Source organism: Cuculus canorus, chromosome 4, assembly GCF_017976375.1.
Source record: "Cuculus canorus isolate bCucCan1 chromosome 4, bCucCan1.pri, whole genome shotgun sequence".
NCBI lineage: Eukaryota > Metazoa > Chordata > Aves > Cuculiformes > Cuculidae > Cuculus > Cuculus canorus.
Genome location: NC_071404.1, coordinates 58,524,447 through 58,547,955, shown reverse-complemented (window position 1 = coordinate 58,547,955; position 23,509 = coordinate 58,524,447). Strand labels below are relative to the sequence as shown.

The 23,509-nt window shown below is 46.2% G+C and overlaps 2 long non-coding RNA genes across 10 annotated transcripts in view; one reads left to right on the top strand and one right to left on the bottom strand.

Annotated features, from left to right (window-relative positions):
* LOC128852081 (uncharacterized) overlaps positions 1-9,435 on the top strand; it is a 67,335-nt gene extending 57,900 nt beyond the window's left edge. For 3 of the 9 annotated variants that reach the window (XR_008449711.1, XR_008449706.1, XR_008449705.1), the window contains one exon: positions 1,450-9,432. This is a non-coding gene — a long non-coding RNA (uncharacterized LOC128852081). Of the gene's footprint in view, positions 1-1,449 lie in introns of all 9 variants that reach the window. The other 6 variants (XR_008449710.1, XR_008449707.1, XR_008449712.1 and 3 more) reach the window with 4 other exon arrangements.
* LOC128852082 (uncharacterized) lies at positions 9,318-17,778 on the bottom strand. The gene is made up of 4 exons (XR_008449714.1): positions 16,971-17,778; positions 16,655-16,711; positions 9,894-10,012; positions 9,318-9,446 (listed from the first exon to the last, which is right to left on the bottom strand). It is a non-coding gene; the product is annotated as an uncharacterized LOC128852082 (long non-coding RNA).
* Between the last annotated feature and the right edge of the window lie 5,731 nt (positions 17,779-23,509).

Genomic DNA, 23,509 nt, shown 5'->3' with positions numbered 1-23,509 from the left:
GCTGATTGATCTTTCTGAGTGTCAATGTAGTGCTCTTGCTTTACTCTGTTGAACCCTCATTTGCCCTTCCTTGGCTGCTCCAGTGCAAATTGCAGTAATTATTATGGTGATGTGCTCAAAACAAGGAATTCCCATTTCAGATAAGAAGAGATATTCTGAACTTTAGACTTGGGTCTGCAGACAGAGTTTCAGACACTCTGCACATACAAGCATGAACACTGCAGGACAGACTCTGTGCGTTCCTGATGTTCCTTCCAGACCTGATTCCTATAGTACATGTGGAACTGACACTCTTACAGTTGTCCTGGGTAGAGTTTCTGTATTTCAAACTATCTCAAAACAGGATTTTTTTACATTAAAAAAATATCTCCCAGGGTAGAGACAACAACACAAACACAAACATAGACTCTTGGATCTGAAAATAAACTGAGGATAATCTGAACAACTAGAGTCATGATGAGGCTTTGGAAATTTCCTTGTGTGATCTGTGGATAGAAAATCTGATTACTTATTCAACAGAAACGTGGTACACACCTGGAAAGGAAACAAAACTGAACTGGCTTTGAGCTCTACCTGTACTTTGCCCCATCCAAATGATGTGAGAGGCTGCTTCTCCACCCTACTGGCAGAGAAAGCATGGATAGTTAGAGACAACAATTTCTGGTGCGCTAATGGCAAATTGGAAAAAATGCATCAAAACAGGAGGCTTCATGTCAAAAGCATCAATTCCCTTTACTCCCTATTTGGCTTGGGACAGCCTTAGATGGAAAGCATGACATCAAAGTGAATGACAAGTGGGGAATGGAGGTGATGCACCATGATATAGTGGGGAAAGAGTGCAAATGATGTTAGATCCTCACAACTAACCCACACATCTTGCTGCTGGGATACAGTGGAGATGGATGGGAGAATGCAGGAAGAAACCACCTACCTGAGGAGGCTGCTTAACTGACAAATAGCTAATGCAATATAGAGATGTAATAGTGAAATATAATCAGATCCCCATCAGCTTTTTCTGGACAATAGCCCTGATCTTTGTTGTGGTATAGGCCTGATATCCAGTGCTTTACATCTTATTCTCTCAGCTTCATTTTTCATTTCACACTCTCTCCAACAATGCATTCCAGAGCAGTGACTGAGAACTTGGATGCTGTAGTGTTTTGCTGAGTTAAACAGTAGGTGTTGCTTTAAGGAAAATAGAGGACACTTCAGTGCGTGCAAGATATTTATTTATTGTTCATTTGAGAAATCCACACACAAAAGGCATAAGATATGGCAGTGTTTTTATAAAACAAGAAAAGGGGTTCAGCTCCAGGACCTTGAGCTGTGTTGGTTTGCCCAGCCATACGTTGAGATTCTGTAGGAGAGCCAAGAATTTAATCCTGACTTTCAAACCTCAGACGAATATTTCACAAACAAGGACATTTTTCTCCTATTTTTTGCTTGCAGGTGGCCAAAACTTCATCAACCAGATCTTGAATTCAGACTGATGCAAATCAGAAGCTATGGCCAGCAGACGAACACTAGAGAGGTGAAGAAAAGCATTACATTTTACGATTCTTGTGAAATTCTTCATGCATGAGGATGTAAGTCAAGTCAGTGGAACATGGACAATTTAATGCTTTCCAGGTGCATTTCTTTTTATCAGTCCTGACTTTCTAACGGAGGAGGGGGAAGGAAGTAACAATTTTTAATAAGGGTAGAGCTAGCTACACCAGAGTCCAGCCTCCTGTTCTAGTTGGTTTCAACTGCCTTTGGCAATTCACTGGTACCAAAGGAAGTATTGATTAGGAGATCTGCCGCAGCACTGTATCTTCCTGTGTTAAATACAGTGGTGAAATCGAGAAGTAAATTCTGAGTATTGAATTTCAGAAAGGGAATTTATTTTCAGCCGTTCCAGCAGATTCTCTTTTTCCAAATCAGAGAAAGTACTATCAAATCATAAATGTAATATCAAAGCAGCCATGTAATTCAATTTTTTTCTCCATAATCTTTCCCATGTTCCCACATCACAGTCAGAATTTGAGCTCTTTTAGCTTAGGAGATGATTGCAGTGTAGAGGTGTGAAGTGCAATCACAGCTGTGCTGTCTGCACACTTGGACCTTGGCACACCACTCTCTAGCCAGCAAAGTGCTCTGGGACAGACCCATTTTTCATATTTCTACCAGCACCAGTATTCAGGGGCTGAGTGTCCTCTTTTTGGTGGTTTGATGTTCAAACTGTAACAATGTAATTTCATCTCAGAGCAGCCTAGCTCCTGCTATCCTAAGACAATTAAATGTAGGGTTTTGCCTGGCTCTGGCACAGAGCTCCATAAGCACACTTGTGCCAGGAAAGCTCCTCTATTCTTGAAGCAGTCGGCTGGCTCTGTGAGTAACTTCCCAATGAGGACTGGAAAGGCTGCAGTATTTATCTTGCTGATTTGTAGGCATTTCATTTTTCATATGGAGGTCTTTGGTCCCAACTACATCATTGACAAAGCCAAGCACCCACCACAAGACTTTCTCAGATAAGGCTCTCCTGGATCTCTCAGGCTAAGTGCTAGAAATTGTTGTACGTGGGAGTCATAAAATCTCCTAGTATTAAATGGATCCCTAAATGAATGAAGAAACAGAAAAACCTCCTCCAATTTCAAGAAAATCTCTGCCTTAATCTGGGAGGGACTGAAGGCAGATGGGTGATCCTTCCAGGTTACCATACAACAGATTGAGGATAAAAAAAAAAGCCACTTCAACCTTTTTTTGAGAAAAAATAAAGGCATTTAGAGGCATTTCTGGTGTATTCATAAATCAAGCAGTGGATGGTATCTGCATTGAGGGAGCTGGAGAGCATAAGACGTCTCAGCTTCAGTGAGAACTAAGCCCAGAATTTAAAGGACTTGCATCCTTGGTGTTGGGCCACATCCTGCAGCACCAAAGCATGGCCAGGTCTTAAAGGATCAGGTTTACCCACAGAGGTGACTTTGTGCAGCTGGGTATACCAATATTCTGTTTCCGAGACTTTTTTAGAGAATAAGTGACTCAGATGGAGCTCTGCCATCTGCTTGTGCCTATGAAATATAGAGGCACAGGTGGACTTTTCCCTAAAGACTAAGACAAGACTGTCTCTTAAGCCAGTTTAATTTCCCTTTCACTTCTATAGAAAACTCTGGCTAGGTCTTTAGTCTTCCTCTGCAGGACTCAGCCACAGGAAACCACCTGACCCACATTTTAAAGAAAACCGAAAGAATAATTGTTAGTCATCCTTATCTGTGATTGACTTCCTGTTCTTGTAGAAGACACGATTAGTGCTAGATAAGGCTAAAAAATATTCTGAGTCTGAAAATGGAAAAAAAGCAGTTACAAAAATTATGGCAGGAAATAAACTTTTGCCTGTCAAAGTCTCCTTGTTCTGGAATGTCAGTAGATAAGAGATGTTGCAGGTAATGTGAGAAGATCACTTATGGCACAGTTCTTATCTGGGCTAAACAAATGTAACTCCTGATAGTGTTTTCACTACAAGTCTCTTTTATGGCAGCAGTGCAAGCAGAGGCTGCCTTTCCTAGACCTCTAGGTCCTTGAGACACACTGTTGTCTTAAGCAGAACTGAAAAGTGTAAAGTAGTCATCACTCTTGTGATATCTCAGGCTGGGGAGACATACAAATGAGCACGTGGGTAGAAATCTTCAGTGAGATATGCTTCCTGGAGATGACTGAGGTCCAGGAGGTAGAAGAGAGTAAAAACCTTTTCTGTGCTCAACACAATGTGAGGAATGAGAATAAGAAGTGATATCCAAAATCAAAAGAACGTCTGGTTCTTGGTTCCCTTCACCGCAGCCCTGTTCCCCTTCCAGTAGACCACTGATGCTGTGCTACCTCCTTTCCAAAGCTCTTACCAAGTCCATCCAGCCTTAACTGATGTGGCCAGACTGTCAGACACTGAGTGTATGTGCCAGGGAGTCTTTTTCATAGAAAGATTTTGGGTCCTGAGCATCTGTCTTGCTCAAAGATTCCATTGCCTTTATTTTAATCAGGTGCCTTGGAGGTAAATTACTTCACAGGCTGCTTAAATTTATGAATAATAATTATTTCATTACTGTATAATTAAGTACCTATCTTATAATATATAGGCTTTTAAATTACCTTTTTCCTTTTAAATATGTCACTTAGTGTTGTATCTACAGAATTACCCACAACACTTTTTTTTAGGAATGATCAAAGGCAAGCTGAAAAATAAAGCTAGAGAATACTGTAATCCACCTGTTCCTAGAATTAAACTTATTAATTTGCAATACTAATTACATATACAGGTGTCAACACAAGCCAGGTTGCATTGAGTATGCTGCTTTACGAACTGAAGTTCCGGTAGCAGCAGCTGGTAAGCCTGCCTCCTCATCTGTACACAGCAGTCCTGCCTTCCGGCACCCCGGGTGCTCCATGGGACTGCAGCTCCTCACACAGTGCCAGCAGCATCTTTCTTAGCTCTGTTACTGCCCCTTAGGAACCTGCTCCAGCTGTGCCAGGAGAGAAGCAAATCCTGCTGGTGATGTCACCTCTGCCCTCAGGGTCTGCAGTGGCTTGGGGGGGACAGAATTGACCCAGGGTTCATAAATGGCCCCCAAAAACCCCAGACATCTTGGGGGAAAACAGTTTTCTGATTCAATTCATGTGATTTAAGCTAAAAAGGGCCTATTCAGAGCATGAGGGTGCTGTTCTAGTAGTTCCCAAATTTGCTGCTGACGCAGACATCGCTTCCTCTGGCTCTTGGAAGTAGCTGGAGCCAGGCAAGGCCAGCAATATACACTGTCTCTGTCTGAGCTCCCGGGAAGGCAACCACGTTGCCTCTGGGTTCCGTGGCAGAAAATACCTTTATGTGAAAAGAACTGCCACAGTTTCCCTAACTATGGCATACGGGGGAAAAAAGATATTAACAGTTAAGATCTGAGAGTGGTATTTTTCCTGTATACATAGCTTTATTCTGAGTCATTCTGGTAAAATAAATAGAGTATGTCAATAAAGTAAGCAGCTTATCAACACACAGACATGGCTGGAACTTGCTTTTGGGGTTTATTTTAGAAATGAACTCTAAAAAAGAAAAATGGAGTCAAGTGAAGTGGGAATAATAGCAGGAGATTTGGGAAAGAGGATCTTTATTGAGGTATTTTGTTGTCACTTGGATAGCCTTGCTAATATTGATGTAAGACAATATAATATAAGACAGTTGTAACTTGGCTGTTACTTTATACGACTAAAAGCAGTGCTTGGTACAATACAATCTGAAACATTAAAGCAAGCCATTAGTAAGCATTTTATCCAAGACTACGACAAAAAAAAAAGAAAAAGAAACAAAGTAGGAACATGAAATATGTCTTCCAAGTCCTGAAACAGGTCTTGCAGGCCACAGTGCAGACATTTCAAATGTGTCAAGAGTAGGCTGACAATGCTTTAAGTCAAAAGAAAAAAGAAACGGCTATAACGAGGATTGAGCTGTAACATTCACCTCTTCATCACACTGATGTACAGCAGAAAGCTGAGGCTTATTTACTGGCTGCTTGAACTGAAATTGGTAACCTGTGTGTACCTTATTGATTCTTTGCCTCTCCCATAGGAGTAAGAATGCTGAATTTCTCAAGAACACCCACTGCTCCGTACGTTACTAAACTGAAAATTAACAGGAGCATAAACCAGACCTCCTCCTGTGGCATACTATTAAACTGATAAATAATATCAATAGTAATCCTTGGGAAAAAGTGCTCATAGGTAGTCCTCTGGCTGTTTTTACCAGACCAAGATTAATACACAGCTTAAAAGATTCATTATTGATGGTGAATATCTTGATATAGACAGTCACTTTTTTGGTGTATTATGGCAGACCTCATTCATGTAGCCATGCACAGAACATATTCACTAATCCTGAGCAACTAATATCCAAATTAGTGTACAGACCTGCAACTTCAGCTGAAACACAAGACAGAAATAAAATCTGTTCTAGTTGAATGTAGACACACTCATTTTTCCCCACTTAGAAGTTGTTTTAATAGGGAAGGTAGTGTGTGCTACAGTCCTCACCCCAGGACCTCTCTGGGAAGTGTAACGGTGACTGAGTGAGACAGTGGAGGTTGTATGTCCCAGGGGTGACCAAACAGAATGGAGCAACACAGCCAGCAGGTCAGAAAGCTCTTCAAATGTTGGCTGAGAAAAGCAGAGCAAAGAAAAGAATCATCTAGAGCCTAACTTCCTCTGACATCTCCCACCCATGGGCTTGGGACCCCGGCAAAAAGGAGATCTTTGGTCTGAGCTGGTGATGCTGTTCTTATGTAAACAGAGATGCCTTGTCCTAAGAGTTAATTCTATAATTGGGATAAGAAGCAATTTGGATAATCTGTTTCACGAAAGGTTTCTTTTATTTGATCTACTTCTTATCCTCTTTTCCAGAAACAATTCCTTTCTCCCTTGGGCAGGGCACAAGACCAAAATGAGTGATAAGGATACACTGTTAAGTGCTTTTGCTTTCCTTGTTCTTTCCTTCTCTTCCTCTCTCTTTCTCTCTAAAAGACTTAGTTTACCAATTTTGGAGCTATTCAAATAAAATGAGGGGTATCAGACAGCATCCAAACGTGATGCACAAGCAATTGGGTGAAAAGAATGAACTAGCTTCTACAAACACTGCTGAGCTCCTGGTTTTCTGCAGAAATACATAAATGCCTAATGAAAGATGGCAAAGCATGTACAGTAGCCATGCCTTATTACTTTGCCTAACAAATATATTTTTTGCTTTTGAACCTCTGAATACAAAGCTGTCCTTTATGGATCTATGATTTCACCAGGGGGCTCAACCACAGTGTTCATTAACTTCTTGCTCGAGGAGATTAATTCAATATGTGTTATCTGCAATCTCTTGGTCTGGTTTTGTACCAGCATATATCAAAGTAAGCCCAAGAGAAATGTAACTTCCTTTTTCAAAGCCATGGAAAGTGAATTGATGCAAGTTGCCTTGAAAGTTGGCTCTCATCGTATTGGTGCTACTAGTGTCTTGTTTATAAAGGAGGAAAACAGCTCTCTCAAAGCCTTTCCTCCAGCTGGAGAAGAAAATGTGAATGGTGGAAGGGCTCATCGGAGAATGTTTAGATTCCTATAGGAGACCAGCACTCTCTTCCCCAGCCTCTGCAGCCTTCTGCTTCTGGCAGATAATCCTTATGTCTCTGCCTCCCCTTGCCACCCACTGCTTTTTCTTGTCCTCTCAGGCTCTTGGTGGCATCAGACTCGCACTGCTGCAGATAGGGAGGAGCAGCAGGTGTTCCTGTCACAGTGACAGCCGGCAGTGCAGAAGGGCTCTGCTCCAGTAGGTGAGATAAGGGCTCAGAAAGGCACACCCCTTCTCATCCCCATGATTTCTGCCTGAACAGAACCAGTGTTGTATCACAGAAGAGATGTCAGCTATGAACATTCTTGAGAAATGAGAAAATATTGTAAATTAATTTCTTCCTATCTGGAAATATCATTGTAGTTTTCATTTGCTAATAAATATTTTAAACTGTTGATCTTTGGTGAATGGATCTAGTCAAGGATATCTGTGCCATAGTATCTGGGATAACAATTCCTGGGGGAACTGAACTGAGTCCGTCCCCAGGACTGGGGGGATATATTACCAGCTAGGTCACTTCTTTACTATGTTAGGATCTGTGCATTTGCTGTATCACCTTTCAGAGGAGACTAATGTGGAGCTGGGGCAGGAGGATCATTAGAGCTTTTATGCTCAGGCAGCACACTGGCTATCTCTGTTTAGACAGCAGTATGACTCAGGCATGGACCAAAGTGTCTGCCCTGCACCTTCCCAGGACAGTGGAGAGGATAAGAAAAGAGAGAAGACAAGTGCCAGAGAAAGGACTTGTGCATAACAAGATCCTTTGTGCAGTCTATGATCAGGTGAGTTGTTGCCTACAACCCTTACCTGAGCCTAAAGATTCCCAGTGTATGTTGGAGCGGAGCAGGAGGAACTCAAACCTACGCATTCAATAAGAAACTGTCAGCTGCAGACAATAAGTGGAGGAATGCAACTGGGAAGTGGATAAGCTCTTGCTGACCTGCAGCAGAGAGAGAGGAAGAGGAGTTGTGCTCCCTTCCCCGGCAGGATGCTCCCACCACACAGCAGACCAGAAATGATAGGTGGTGGAATAAGCCAAATGTTGAATATCAGCATCATCTGAGGAGTTGCAAGAGATGACCTGAGCTCTTGGAAAAGGAATACAACACAGCCAACCTTCAGAAAAGCAGCAGCAATGTCCCTTAAGTTAGTGGGCTTTTTGAAATGCCAGTGTTATTTTTCAGAGTGAAATGGATTAATGATGTTTAGAATTAGGTCACTGACTGCCTCGGGAACTGTACCTTTGCCTTTGATAACCTTCATTCTGGGAAGTAAGTGTCAATTAGGGCTTATTTAAAGGTGTCTGACCTTTTTAACCTACACTGCTGTGTGGGAGATGCTCTTGATTTATGGAGAACCTAGGGAAATGTGCTTTGTTTAATCAGAGAAAAAGATTGCAAAGAAATTATCCCTTTGATTTTCTAAGACTCAGGTGCCAGTGTAAGGCTGAATCCAAATGTGGCCAAGCTCTGCTAAGCCACTAAGAAAATCGGTAATTGGCATCTCCAATAGACGATCCCTAGAATCCAGTTAGGATGTGAAACAAAAACTGCTCCTTGAGTTCTCCAGCAGTTTTATGCATTCATTACACTCATTGTTTCCAGTGTGCATTTAAGCATCCATTTCTGTTACTGCTTTCAGTGGAAATCTGTGCTTTTAGGATAAAGTAAGCAGTTTAAAGACCTAAATTTAGTGGAGGACAGGTAAACATTTTGCCGAAGACTGCTACACAGCCAAGGACTGGTGAGGAATTTTACTGCAGACATGACTTCAGGCTGAGTAAAGAGGAAGGCTTTGAAATGGTCTTGTTAATCTCCAGCTTCCATAAGTAAATCAGCTTCCAGCAAGAAGGGGTTATAGCAGGTGTTCTCAAGAGAGCTTCATCAGAGGAGAGTCTACATCTGAGCTGCTCCAGTGTATCACAGCTTGAACTCCCAGTGAAGCCAGGTTTGAACTGGGAGCTGGGTACATGGATAAATGTCGTACTCTACCATTCCAATTACACATAACAACTTCTCCAGGAAGACTTGAGACACTGGGGGACAATAAGGTCTGCAGCTGGTACCATGAATTGAGACCGAGGAATTGCATTGGACCACCAAGAGTTCAGGTCTGATGATCTCTGCATTAAGACTCGCATTAGAGCAGTACAGCTGTTGGAGGAATCTCCTAAGAGATTCTTTCTGCATGCAAATGACCACACCAGGGATGCTCTGGTAGACATCATGAAACCCCCTCACTTCCTCAGTGTTTCTTGTGGCTTGCAGAAAACAAGATGTTGGTGTGATTCTCTCTGATGGCCTATGGGGCTGATCTATTCCAACTGTGGGGAAAATCAAAGATTTGTCATTACTTTCACCTGAAAGAGCTGCAGGTGTTGTTGAACACTGAACAGTAAGCCCCTCTGTGCCCCCTGCCAGGAGCAAAACACTAAGTCCAAGCAAACAGTGAGGAGCAGAGGGTGATTCAAAGCTAGATATTGTCAGTGAATATAAGACTAAGTAAGGAGTGAAAGAAAAGTCCTTTTTGATACGCAACTCCTCTGTAACTTCATACAGAAGAAGACAAAAAAGATACAAGAAGGCTGTCTATAAAGAGAAAGCTGGAGCTAAGCTGTCCACAACATACATAGAAGTAGAGATTTTTTAATTAGAGATGCCCACAAGGTGTATGAGTGAACACTGTACTCTGAGAAAGTAGCTCAGGTCTTTCTGTTTGGTGATGAGCTCAAACAGGGAGGAGTATGACATTATTCAAAGGTAGAGCATACCTGTCACATACTTCATCTTTTTCCTTATGAAGTAACTTGCAGGTTACCTTTCTCTTCTTACTGACTGATAAAAGTAGAAGAGAAGGAAAAATCCGAGAAGTAGCTGAGAAGTTCAGTTTCTGCAAGAAAAGTAGAGATTTTTGTGTCCACAGAGCTGGTTTACAGGGTCAGGTTCTCAGCTGAGCTAAAACGTCACTAGTCTAGCTGTCACAGTTAACCAAAGGTCTATTTTGTGATTTAAATCAAGACATTTACAATTATCTTTCAGAAAACTAAGGTTTTATCTTAGTTAAATTCATGTATATGCCTGTACACATTTATTCATAAGTGTGTCTGCATGCACAGAAGCATGTGCACACTTTGGTTGCCTACGTACAGACATTTTTGTTTTCAAATAGATAAAATGGGCATAATCTCCAGCTGGAAAAAAAGCTGCAGACCTGCAAGGGTCTCTCAGTGGGAGAGACCTTTAAAGCATTTGAAAAAGCATCCCATTACATGTCCTTTGATTTCATTTTGTTTCATTCTGTTTCATTTCCTAGTTAAGGAAACCTAAAAGAACAAACAGGTTTCATTATAAAGCTGATCATTTCATGACTGAAGGTACTCTGGTCATATTGATGGCTGAGATCCACAGCCCACGTTCATTTAGTAGCTAAAAAAGTCATTCAATCAGGTATGTACTTCTTGCAGCAAGATACCTTCTTATTTGGGAATTTGTACAGCTTCTCACAGGAAGGCTAATTTGAGTTCATTTACTCATGGTTCATACAGAAAATAACAATTATGAGAGTATTTAGTTCTGTTTTGTGTATTAGATTGAGGATCCTATGCTGTTCTGATTTACAGAAGCAAACATGGAAAGATCAACTTAAAATCCCACCTGAATGCAAATATCCATTAGTTTTGTTGTAAGAAATGACCTCAAACTAGAAGTGATTCCACATTACCTGAATGTTATCTTATAGGACTGTAGAAACAACACTTCAAATAGTCTATACTGTTGTCTGTGGAGCTTTAGTCTTCTAAGTATGAAATGGTCATCACTTAGACAGTAGATACTTGCCACACCACACCAGGAGTTGTTCTGCCTTTACCAGGGGAGATCACTACTCAGCTGGATTTTTTTTTTTCCCATGCTGCAGTTTCATAGTCTGTAGCAGACTTCATATTTAATCCTGCTTGCCACTTCAGCATCCAGTCTGGAAAAAATAGGGCTAATATGCCTTTCCAAAGCCAAAGCCCTCCTGCCTCTGACAATCTCTCACTGTGAAGAGATAGAAGTAAGGAGAACCTCAGACCAAATCCATGCTGGTGGCAGCAGGAATGTTCATCTTGATTCTCAAGCAAAGTCATCAGCCATAAGGTTTAGTCAAGTTAATTCCTGTGTCTGTTATTGGGAAATATTCTGCACTATTGTGCAGGATAATGTGTCTTATTTACATCTTAGCTCTTATAATTCTTAGTGAAAATGGTTATGTGTTAAATGATCTTTTTGTACCTGCAGCTTTCACTTTGTCTTCTGAGATACATCCCCTGTCCATTGGCTACTTACAGTCAGAAGGAATCCTTAGAGCACATTGAAGTGGAAAACATTCCCTCCCCAAGATAATAGTAAGGGCTAAAGTGTGTAAGGTATCATCTCAGGGCTGACCTATGGAACATATTTGCTGAAGCTGCAAGGAATGGTAGAAAAGTGTTTCTGAGGCTGGGGTAACTCATGTTTGATATTCAGAAACTGAAATGTCATTCCACTGGCATAAAGAAATCCTGATGAATAAGGACTGGCCAAAATGTTCAATAAGATGTCCCCTGTTTCCTTTGTAGAGCATCCCATATCTGGGTGGTAATATGGACCTTGGGGGAAAAAGCCCTCAGTGGTTTTGATTTTTGCTTTTTAGTGATCTCATTTCACTGTTCGCTTATTGATACATGCAAAATATGAATTGTAATGTTAGTCTCTTATCTATTAGGGGTTTAATGGTGTAAGAGTCATTGTGAAATAATCACATTAAGTATTTCTAATCTGGCACACTTTCCATGTAACAGCTGACCTCCTCCTAGGCTCGAAGCAAAACTAAGCATGCTCAAATTATTTGGATCCCTTCATCCCACATCTCGGGTATGTTCACACACGCTCAACCCAGACTGAGCTCTGGGCAAGCACAGTACCTGAGCTGGCTAATATAAACCCAGCAGAGACTTCTATGTTCCTTTGCTTGCACTTCTACTCCATCCATCTCCTTCTTCTCTGCAAGCCTGTGTAGTACCATCACTACTCCACAGGCGCAGCATTATTGTTTGTGCTGGGTACACAGCAGTGGAAACTGCAGGGATTCTGGGCTCCAAGTCCTCCCTCTTGAGGGACAACAGAAGGCCCAGACAACCTTCAACCCAATGATCAGCTTGAACAGCCCCAGGAGCTGGAGTGGACTGGTGTGGGTTTGTGGAAGCACATACAGGTACAGGAGTGCACAACAGCCCTTTGGCTTGTTGCATCCCTCCTGGAGAAGCAGGACTGGGGTGAAAGCTGGTGTTTTGAGCGCCACTTGCTAGGCCACAGCTTTGATGGCATCCCTGACCTGAAGCATGCCTGCCATTGACTGTGGCAAACTGCAGGCTTCACAGTGGGTACCAGCTGCCATATGATCCACCATGCTACTGGTGACAGATGGGCAGGGTCTGCAGGGGTCCCACAGGTCTCTGAAGGTCCTAGAAGACTCCAGAGCCTGCCATGGGATGGTGTTCATGCCATGCCCCCACAGCTGAGAACACAGCACAGGATCCTCATGGACGTACTGGTGGCACATCTTGACCAGAGCAGGGACCAAGGTAGCTGCAATTTTCCCACGGCAGGGTGTGCAGGTGGACACCAAGGGTCACATGGTGGTGACTGAGTACCAGAACATCACCAGAAGAGGGGTCTATGACTTCAGGACATCTATGGGACAGCCCTCCTCACCCCGTGTTCCCCCCCTCACAACCCCTCATCTCTGTGCTGTGCTGTGGCTCAGGCTCCTCATCCCCCCAGGAGTCTATGACAACTCTCTGTGGCCAAGTCTCCACGGGACAACTCTACACAGGGAGCCCCAAATTCTAGCCCTAACCCCAACCCTATCTGCACAGAGTTGTCCCATGGAGAGTTGTCTGCTGTGGAGAGTTAGGCACAGAGAGTTGTCGCTTTCCACTCCACAGTGGTGATCACGGCCAGCAGAAAGCTGGTGCACAGGCTTTTTGAGGGCAAGCAGGACTCCCAGCAGTGACACCCTCACCATCATCTTCAGCGACCTGCCCATCAGCACCATGGGCCTCACCAAAGAAGGCAGGGTACAGGAGGCAGGCAGGGCACAGGAGGCAGCAGCATGGGGAAAGAGGCTTAGGACATGGTGGATCACAGGTGCTGGTTTGATGCTTGAGCAACTGATCTGATCTCCAGCAAACAAGTGATCTGAGCCTGGCAATATGTGCTTTAATTCTCTCTTTTATGGTACATCACCTGCCTGCTATGTCATGTCTTCTGTTGAAGATGAAGCCATGGCCACGCACAGGAGGGAGAATGTGAAGATCTATAGCATGTCCTTCACCCCTTCATACCACACTGTCACCCAGAGGAAGTTTGTGTCATGAAGCTTGTGTACACTGGTGAGAAGGTGCATGGAGGGGACCAGGGGAATAACTGGGCACTGCAGGAAGGTGACTTGACTCCTCTCTGCAGTGGCAGCTGTCTGTCCTCTTAGCCCCACATGGTCTGCTCTGACCTGCTAAGACCAGGTCTTGGGCTGGGAGCCAGCTCCGCAGCACCAAGCTTCACGTTTAGCCTGGGTTTTCCCGGTGCAGGGTCCCATCCAGCCTCTTGTTTCTTCCCCAGAGAGGGGGGGAGGGAAGGCATGGGCTCCGCAGTGACTGCGGATCTAGATGATGATGATAGGGCAATTGGTGATGTATCTCTCTTATTTACTATATTCTCTTGTAGTAATGTAGCATTGCCTTTAAAAGCTGGTACTGTTAACTTGCTATAAAGCCCAACTTTTCTTCCCTTCGTAAGAGATGTGCCTGACTCCTTGAGGCTTCACAAATTGGCACCAAGTCAGTTAGGAAAGGAGGTTCTCCGATATTTAATTCCTGGCCTGCCCCTGAAAACCTTCATTGGTTTGCAAAAAAGCGTCTGCCTCCAGACAAAAAATATTATTGCTTGTGGGTTATGCATTAAGATTGCAGTTGTTTATTTAGCATTGCCAGTAATCTAAGAGATAGAAAACGAAGGATAAGAACTGTAGTTTCAACTCTACTTGTTAAAATGGTATTTTTTGATTGTTAGATTTATACTTGCACTGGTTAACTTGGCTATTGTCATATTAATCCTGTTCCTTGTATAATCACGCATGCCATCCTGGTTATCTTTTCCTCCCTATCTTTCTTCCTCTATCTGTTATATCCCGATCCCAAACTCCTCTTGTTTTTCAACTATACAAAACAAAAGAGGCGTAGGCACAAGTTAGCAGCTCATGGATCTAGGAAATACCCCTTGTCTTTCGACTGGGCAAGTTGATAGCTCGTGGGTCTGGGATGTGGCTACCCCTTCCTTCTCTCTTCCTCGGCCTTATTCTCCTCATCCTCTCCTCTTCTTATAAGGGTCACCACTATAGACAGCATGCACATGAGTTTTGGATTTGAGTTCTGTGACAAATGTTTAAATCATGCGGTGGAATGTAAAGCCCAACTTTGCTTCTTTCTTTGCCTTAAACATTTTGTCTGAAGGATGGCCATTTGTGCGTTTGTTTTATGGCCAGCAATGAATAGTGGAGATAGTGCAGTAGCACAGCTCCTCAAGGATGGAGCTTGCATTATCGGCTGAGGGCCTCATCTGTGGCACCAGGTTCAATGGAGGGGAGGTGCAGAAGTGACCACCGCTCTCCCTCACCGGGCTGAGCTCAAGGCCCAGAGCTGGATGCTGCAGGGGGAGGTGATGCAGCGGCAGGCGCTGCTCCCCTCCCTTCCTTCACCCCCCAGACTGCCTGGGCCAGACCCTCCTAAAACACACATGGCAAGAGCACCCCAACACGTGCTGATAGGGGTCAAATGGGCCTTAGAACTTGCAAGGAGCCATGCAGGGCTCTCACTCCCACACACTCTTGCTCTTGTGCTCTCTCTCGCCCATCACTTTGATCAGACCAGCCTGGACCATGCGGCCTGGAAGAAGCTGCTGCTGCTGCGACCATGTGTTCCCGAGGAACTGCTGCTGCCCATCGATGTGGTGCTTTCTTTCCTTTTCCCTTCTCTCTCTTTCTCTCTCTCTCTCCCGTTACCTTACATGTGCTTGTCGGATTGGATCCCAGTGATCTTGGCTGTGTTCAGGGATCAGATTATGATCTGAACAGGTTAGGGTTTGTTCCTGTAACTTTAGGAAGTTGCACCCCCATGTCTCAGCTGTGCATCCAGTTATTTGGATCTCTTTATGTTTGCCGGAGCCAGAATAAATATTGCTGTTGATTTTCACCCTGAGTGTGACCTTGTCAGCCTCTGGATCACAGCACAGATAAACGAACCCCCTTCCCCCTAGTCAGGCCTGGACGCAAGTGTGCAGCTCATGGGTCCGGGACAGGACACTTGCTGATTACTACTGTGATTTTTCTTAGTGTAATAAGTCAAGTATAACTTGATTTCACAGAGTATTCAGGAGTCTGAGCTTTTATGCTGACCGTACTTTGTTCTTCGCACCTTGTGGTAAACCTCAGCCCTTCCCTGCAGAAGAGGCTGTGAAGCCTCATCCCAGCCGCAGGCATGGCTGCTCCGAGGGGTTCAGCGAGGGGCATGCAGGGTCCTCTGCCTGACAGCTGCAGCAGAACTGGTTAGCTAAGGGCACCTTGGGAGGGGCACGTGATGTGAAGACGGACACAGGGGATGGCCTTGGGGCTCTGGCCCGCTCCCATTCTGACCTTGCAATGTCCAGTCTCCACGGCTGCCAGACAAAACTGGGATCTCACCCAAGAGAGGCTGTGGAGGACAAGACTCTCCACTGAACACAGACTGGGCAGGGATGCCCTGGGGGAGGGATGCCTTCAAGGACCACATTCCCTCCTTGGGGGCACCCAGAAGCCCTGGTCAAGATGGACTTAGTGGGGCCAGATGGACGCTGCGTCCCAGGTCTCTCCAGCGTGTAGGACAGTCTCTGTCCCAGGTGGCCCCTCAGGCTCCAGGACCCCAGAGTGGGCAGCGTGAGCGGCCAGGGCGCAAGTGCTGGAGGGTCTGCAGGGAAACAGCATTTGCAGGTCTTGAAACTGGGGCCTGGGTCTTGCAGCTGGGAAACGGCATCCTGACTAAGTGCTGCGTGTCTGGGCTCAGAAATGGAGACTGAGTTGACTGTTCTTGGGGTTGAACCTCGGGGTCAGGTTGGCCACTGATGCAGATGGCTGGGAGAAGTTTAGGGTGGACACATGGACCCCCACTGGAGACGGGAATCTGGTTGTGTTGGTCCCCAAAGTTTGGGAGGCTGGGGTGCACTAAGCTGAATCAAGCACCCAAGAGAGTCTCTAGGGCAAAAGACACTTTTCACACCGCCTTCATATGTCCAACTCTTCATTCAAGGTGTGTTCAACAGCCAGAATGGTCATCAACTCATCAGTCCGTATCTGGACAATGCAGTTATGGCAGTTCACATTCACATACAAGTTATGACAGTAATTGATTTGCAACCCTGTCAAAAGCCAAGATCATTTGAACAAGGGCGAACTATAATTAACTGGAGCAGAAATGAACTGTACCTGGAGCCACAGGTGAGCTGCAGATGGAGCCAAAGTGGAGCTGCAAATAAGATGGAGCTGAAATGAAGACAGAAAAGATGAAAACCCAGCTGGAACCTGAAATGTGCTGCATACAAGAACAGGCTGGATCTGGACCTGAAACAAATCAGGGCAGAAACAAAGGAGCTGCAGCACACAGGAGCTGAATTGAGCTGAACCTGAAAGGAACCAGAACTGAAAGGAGCCAGACACATCCATGAGCTGGAGCCACAAATGAAATGGAGCCGTACATGAGCTGGGGCAGAAACAAAACAAAACAGGGGCAGAAGAAACTGACCTGAGGCCACAGCTGAGCCCAAGCGAAAGCCCCGCAGTGTCTCCCTGTGGGCACAAGGCAGGACCGGCAGGGCAGTCCCTGGCCAGGAGTGGCTGCGGAAGGCAGGCAGCAGCATCGTTCTCAGAGCAGGCTCCACTCTCCACGCGGGTCTTTCTATCACAGGTGTCTCACTGTGTGGCTGGGGGTCCTTTGTCCATCTGTCTGTCCATCCCTGCACAGGGAGAGACGTGGGCCAGTCAGTTCCCGATGGCCCAAACAGCCCCGGAGTTTCTCCCCACATGGGCATGGGCAGCTCCTCCCAGCCCCTTCCCGGTAACCCGCACCTGTGACAGGAAGGAAGGGAGGGAGAAAGTGGGACGAGACACAAGAAATGTCCCATTTCTCCCCAGGAGAAAGCCAGGATCTGGCTGAAACCCCAGCCAGCCCCTCCCGAGGCAGCAGGGGTGGATCCCGGGGCAGCCTCTGCTCCCACCAAAGCACGTTTAGAGCGGAAAAAGGCGGTTTTCAGTAAAAGCAGAGCTTCGCGGACCCGGGCATCGCCTGCGAGGGAGACAATAGGCAGGGCTTAAGGGTCCCCAGCGGGAACCGGTGCCCCCGCAGCAGCTTCCACTCCGGTTCGAGCTCTCCCAGGCTGCACCAGAGGCAGGCCAGGGATTGTCCTGCCCGCAGCCGCTCCGGGAAAGCGCTGGACAGAAGAAACCAGCCGGGAGGAGAGAGCACGGTGGCAGGAGGGGCCGCCCCGGGAGCCCCCAGCCCTGCCGGGCTCCCTTTTCCCCCGGGGTCACGGCTGGGAGCCAGGATCGGGAGCAGCCGCCGTGATCGGGCTGGGGCTGCCCCGTGCGGACAATCGGGAGCTGCCGGGGCCCCGGGAGGAGAAGCGGGGCAGGAGCCGAGCGCAGGAAGCACGAGCAGGGCAGCCAGCGCAGCCGGGCAGCCCGGGGCCACCCGTGGGTCCCGGCAGGAGCCCCAGCCGGCGCCGGGAGGGGACGGGGCTGCCTGCGGGGAGGGGCGGGCACCGACACCGGCAGCTACCGGGCGCCGCCCTGAGCTCCCCGCTGCCCCTGGCGGGCAGGGCAGACGGGACGAAACGGCCCCGGGTTGCCTATTTCTCCCCGGTTTTCTCTCGTTTTCCTCGGCCGGGCGCGCTGCCCGGGCTGCGCAGCCCGCTCCCGCCTGCCCCGCGGGGGGAGGCGGCGCCCCCTGCCGGCCGCAACAGGGCCTGGCGGCGCCGCGGTCCCGGCCCGCACGGGGGGAGCGCAGCGCCCCGGGGACACCGCGCGGTGGGACAGGCAGGGAAGGGCCCAGTGGGGATCACGAGACCTAATGAGGATCCGCTCTTTGCGGCAGGCTGGGATAGATAGGCCAGGCATCTGCAGGCACTCTAGAAAGGAGGGGCGCTGCTATGGGGGATTGTTTTATTTATTTATTTTTTAATAGATTCATAGAATAGTTTGGGTTGGAAGGATCCTTAAAGATCATCCTGTTCCAAACCCCCTGCAATGGGCAGGGACATCCCACTAAATCAGGCTGCCCAAGGCCCCATCCAGCCTGGCCGTGGACACCTCCAGGGATGGGGCAGCTACAACTTCCCTTGTGCCAGTGCCTCACTGCTCTCATGGTGAAGAAATTCTTCCTAATGTCTAGTCTAAATCTGCCCCTCTCCAGTTTATACCCATTCCCCCAGTCCTGTCCCCACAAGCCCTTGCAAATAGCCCCTCTCCAGCTTTCCTGTAGGCTCCATTCAGGGACTGGAAGGTCGCTATAAGATCTCTCAGCCTTCTCTTCTCCAGGCTGAACAAGCCCAACTCTCTCAGCCTGTCCTCATAGGGAAGGTGCTCCAGCCCTCTGATCATCTTTTTAGCCCTCCTCTGGACCCATTCCAACAGCTCCATATCCTCCTTATGTTGAGGATTCCAGAACTGGACACTATACTCCAGATGAGGTCTCACAAGAGAGGAAGAGGGGCAGAATCTCTTCCCTTGACTTGCTGGACGCGCTTTTGATGCAGCCCAGGATACTGTTGGCCTTCTGGGCTGCGAGCGCACATTGCCGGCTCATGTCGAGCTTCTCATTGACCAGCACCCCCAAGTCCCTCTCCGCAGGGCTGCCCTCAAGCACGTCATCCCCCATCCTGTACTGAGATTGTGGATTGCCCCGACCCGGGTGTAGCACCTTGCACTTGGCCTTGTTGGACCTCATGACATTCTCAAAGGCCTAATTTTCACTGAGATGACACTGTTTCTCTTTGCCATAGGAAATCCCTCTACACACATGTCCCACGATGATATCCTTCTCTGTGCTCAGGTGTTAGGAACGTAGTGTTATTTTTTCCTAATTGGTATTAATATCAACTCAATTACAGCTGTCTGGCACCACACACAGAGCAAATAATGAGATCCTGTGCAGAATAAATCTATATCACCTGCCTTTAAATACCAAGTGTCATAAACCTGCCAAAGATTGTTGCCAGTTTTGTGACTGAAATGGCTAGTCAGCAAAGAAATATCTCCAAAATCTTGCCCCTAAATACAACATGTAATCTGGAGGGAGCATGAACCCTCAAAATTACTTTCTGTATGTCACAGAGGTGTCCTTTCTCACCCCACGCACATGGGACAGAGACACGGAATGCTCTGCACCCCTCAGGGCTGCACTGAACTCAGCGCTGCATAAGAGGGTTTTTTTTCCCACATTCAACCCCTTTAGCTCCCCAGATCTCCTGCCTTTGTGTCCAGTCCAAATGGGGTTTCTGCTGGTCATTTACACTTCTGGCTCTGTCTACCTGGGTGGCTTCTCATCTGTTTGGCCATGCTCATGGATATACCACTGAACACTGGGCACCCATGAAGATCACAGCTTGGCACATACCACATCCTCGCAGTCGACCAATGCCTGAAGTTTCCGTCAAGTGTAAATAGAGTTAGAGGCAAAAAGTCAGCCCAAGGATGGAGGAAGGAACTCACTGTTTGGCAAGAGGCATTTCTCCTGCTCGGTGAAAGCACAGGAGTTTTCCACCTTTTCTGGGATGACATGAGTCTCCTTTCCTGGGGAAAAATGCTCCTGGAAGTTCCCAGCAGCCACAGCCCTGTACATCTGTTCGGGGGGGAGGTAATATTCTCTCACACCTGGGAGCATCACCTGGGGATCCTGCCATTCCTGTAGGCAACATCTATGGGTGGCAGCTGGGTACGATATCAAAAAACCTATTTTTTAGACTCTGCTCTTGCCCATGCTTCTGCTGCCTAGCCCTGCCATGACTATAACCTCTTCTAAGCAGAAACCATATGTGCTCACACAAAGCAGCTTTGGTCTTTGTTTAAGAGTACCTGGGAACTCCTGTGCTACCAATAATAATTACTAATTACATTGAGCAGTGGGGATAAACCCATATTGAGCACTTTCCACCTTAATCAATAAACCTGAAGAAAAATAATCTGAGATCTTTTAGCTAAACCATAATTCTGCCTCCACCCTAGAGGAAAAGCAATGAGAATTTGGCAATTTCTTGCCTTCATATCTGGCAGGTAAGTTAAGCAATGCTTTTTAAGCATAAACGTTCTTAGCTGGTCATGTATCTTGCCAGGCTGGTGTTTCGTGGGACTATGAAAAGCCAAAACGCAGTCTTGCAAAAAACTTGGAGTTTTCCGTCTCCTGTCCCCTTCACTGCCAGAAAACCTCTGTGCAAGGGATACTCTTGCATCATCTATCCACTGGCAGGTTTTCAGTGGCAGGTACTGACTTGACTCTACCTGGGGGCTTTTTTGGACCCTGTGTGCTTCATTTCATGCCTTTTTTCTCTTGCTTGCACTCTCTTGCCTTTCACTCTCTGTAAAGATCCCTATTAGTGGCCGATAAGGGAAACCACCACAGACGATCACCCGCATTCATGCTTGCATTCCTCAAGAAGAAGGAAGCTCCCAGCATTGCTTCCAGGCAACGCAGAGGAGCCCAAAACTGCTGCAGCAGACAGTGCAACAATGCAATAAAATGGGATGAATAGGCTTGGAAGTCACAAAATCTCCTCAATATTCCCCAGCCTTGCAGGGATTGCTCTGCCATGAATGCAAATGCTGCCAATGCCTCCTCCTTGTCTGGAGCTGACATTTCCTGAGCAGAGCTCTCTTCTTTGACCTCCCTCTGTAAACATTGACATTGCATTCACATGGATAATAGATTTCTGTCTGCTTTTACTACAGCCAAATGTTTCCACCAGGACTCTTATTACTTCTTATGGCTGGAAATGCACCTGCACCAGCTGTGAGGCTCGGCATAAAACCGCTGCCAGCCCAAATCCCTCAGTCTCTTAACAGACCACTACTGCCTCATCACCACGAAGCCTCCATTTGTCTTGACACAGTGGGGAATAATATTTTCCTGACCCTTCCTCTCCCTTGGGGAAAAAAAAGAAAAACTCTCAAATTTGCCTACCTTACTCTTAAATCATTTTCTCTCTTTGAAGCACATGGTCCCAAGGCAAGTATCTAGTCTGCAAAATCACTTGCCTGCCACACATAACCCACACAGTCCTCCAAAACAGCCCACGGTGATGCCTGAGCCTCCCAACGGAGAAATAACCCGAGGTTTTGATTTTCCAGTAACAATCTGGCTGTTTATAGCTACTTTTCCCCAAAAAGAGATTATTCATCCACCATCACCATTACCCAGGTGTGAGCCCCAGAACTTGTTCTAGTGCTTTGCTTCCAGCAAATCTTTGCTGCAAAGCATCTCTTTCTGGTCCATGCAATCTCTTACCATGCCAGATAGCACCCTTTAAAACCAAAATGGTTTGGCAAAGCCTGAAAGGAGCTTCCTAAGCCTCTGCTTTCCTTAGTATGAGTGCTTTGGAGGCTTTTGGAGGGCAGCTGGAGCCACGGCTTTAGAGAGCCAGAGCTGACCAGCATGCAAGCACTGAGTGGTCCACATGAAAAAGATTACCCAGGAGCCGTTTTTGTACAATACCTGATTTTCTCAGTTGCCTCAGCCCCTTTGCTGTCATACCCAGTCCCTTTCCCCCTGCTCTATCCTGCTATCTGTACATGCTGGAGGAACGCCACCTATCACCTGGCCACCATGCACAGGCCACTGCTTGCCTCAGGATGCCAGGAGACTGCTTTTTAAAAATACCTTAATATTCCCTGATGGCCAAATTATATCCTCCAAGCCTTGACCACACAGCATCAACTCACTCTCTTTGCACACACTTGGGATACAGCTGCAAGGAAAAGGCAGATATCTCCGAGAGTATCTGAAGGGCTCCCTAAGTGCATCCTGTCGTGACATGGCCATTGCCTCTCAGAGGGTCAATGCGACATGGTCTCAAGAGTTTTGGTGTTTGACACAAACACAGTTGTGTGAGCAAGTCAATCCCCCTTGCTTTCTCTCACTCCAAGCTCTTGCGTGGAGGCAGTGCATTACAGGGGTGCCAGAAACATGCTTTCCTTGTCGCTGGTTCTGGCTCCACACAGAGAAATAATCATCCCCCTTTTTTCCAAGACATCTGGCATGCACTGAGCAGGAAGAATACGGCAAGCTGGAATTTCCTTCATTGGAAGAAGTGCATAACGTTATTTGGGCCAAATCTAAAGTTTCTCACTTATGATTTTTGCATATGAATGGGAATTCAGGCTCAGTCCCTGGTGGGATTGTCATTATATGCATTAACAGGCAGCTGGGCTTTAGAAAAAAGGGGCAAAGCAGAAAGAAAATAGATGTTTATTCCATACTTAAGCAAATTCAAAGGAAGGGAATCATCTCCTATTCTTGCTGCAGCAAGCGTTTCCCTCTCTATAGGCTCTGACTGCATTCAATCATCAAGGCATATTGAGTAGCTGCTTATTAGCACAAGCTCGGCTCCCTTTCTGCATGCTCAGATACACACACTCCAACCCCTCAGCAGGGCAGGCCTAGAGAGATTATTTTGCTTTCCCCTGTTTGAGGGAAGCACCTTTCTAGAGCTTTAACTTTGATTTGATAGAGGCTTATATATACATATATGTTTTAATATATATAATATATTTTTTCTTATATATATCATTATTTTTAAAATAATCTCTTATATATTTTTTACACCCTTCCTCCATGCTGTCACTTGTCAAAGGTGAGGGGATTGCAGTGCCCGACAGTAAACCTTCCTGGGGAATATAAAAGGGCTTTGTCAAGGGTCAGCTTCAGATTAACCTAAAATCAAATCACAGGGCTAGGGGAATGAAAAAAAAACATGTTTTCCATTTGACTCCTGATTTATCGGAATGTTTCTGCAGCTACCATCCTTTTTGTCTTTCTTTTAGAAAATACACCACCTCCTGTCCTTGAATAGGCAAATAATATCATTGAAAAAAGAGCTTACCCCACTCCTGCCATTTCTGGGGACCAGATGCCCGTACAACACCATCATTGATGGAGGTGTTTCATTTCAGCTCACTGCTTGGCTTCCTGGCATTTTTTTCCTCCAAGAAAATGAAATGGGCCTTTTGCCTTTCTTGCCTTTTTTTTTTTTTTTTTTCCTTCTGGCTCAAGGGAAGCCGAGGCTCAAAGAAAGC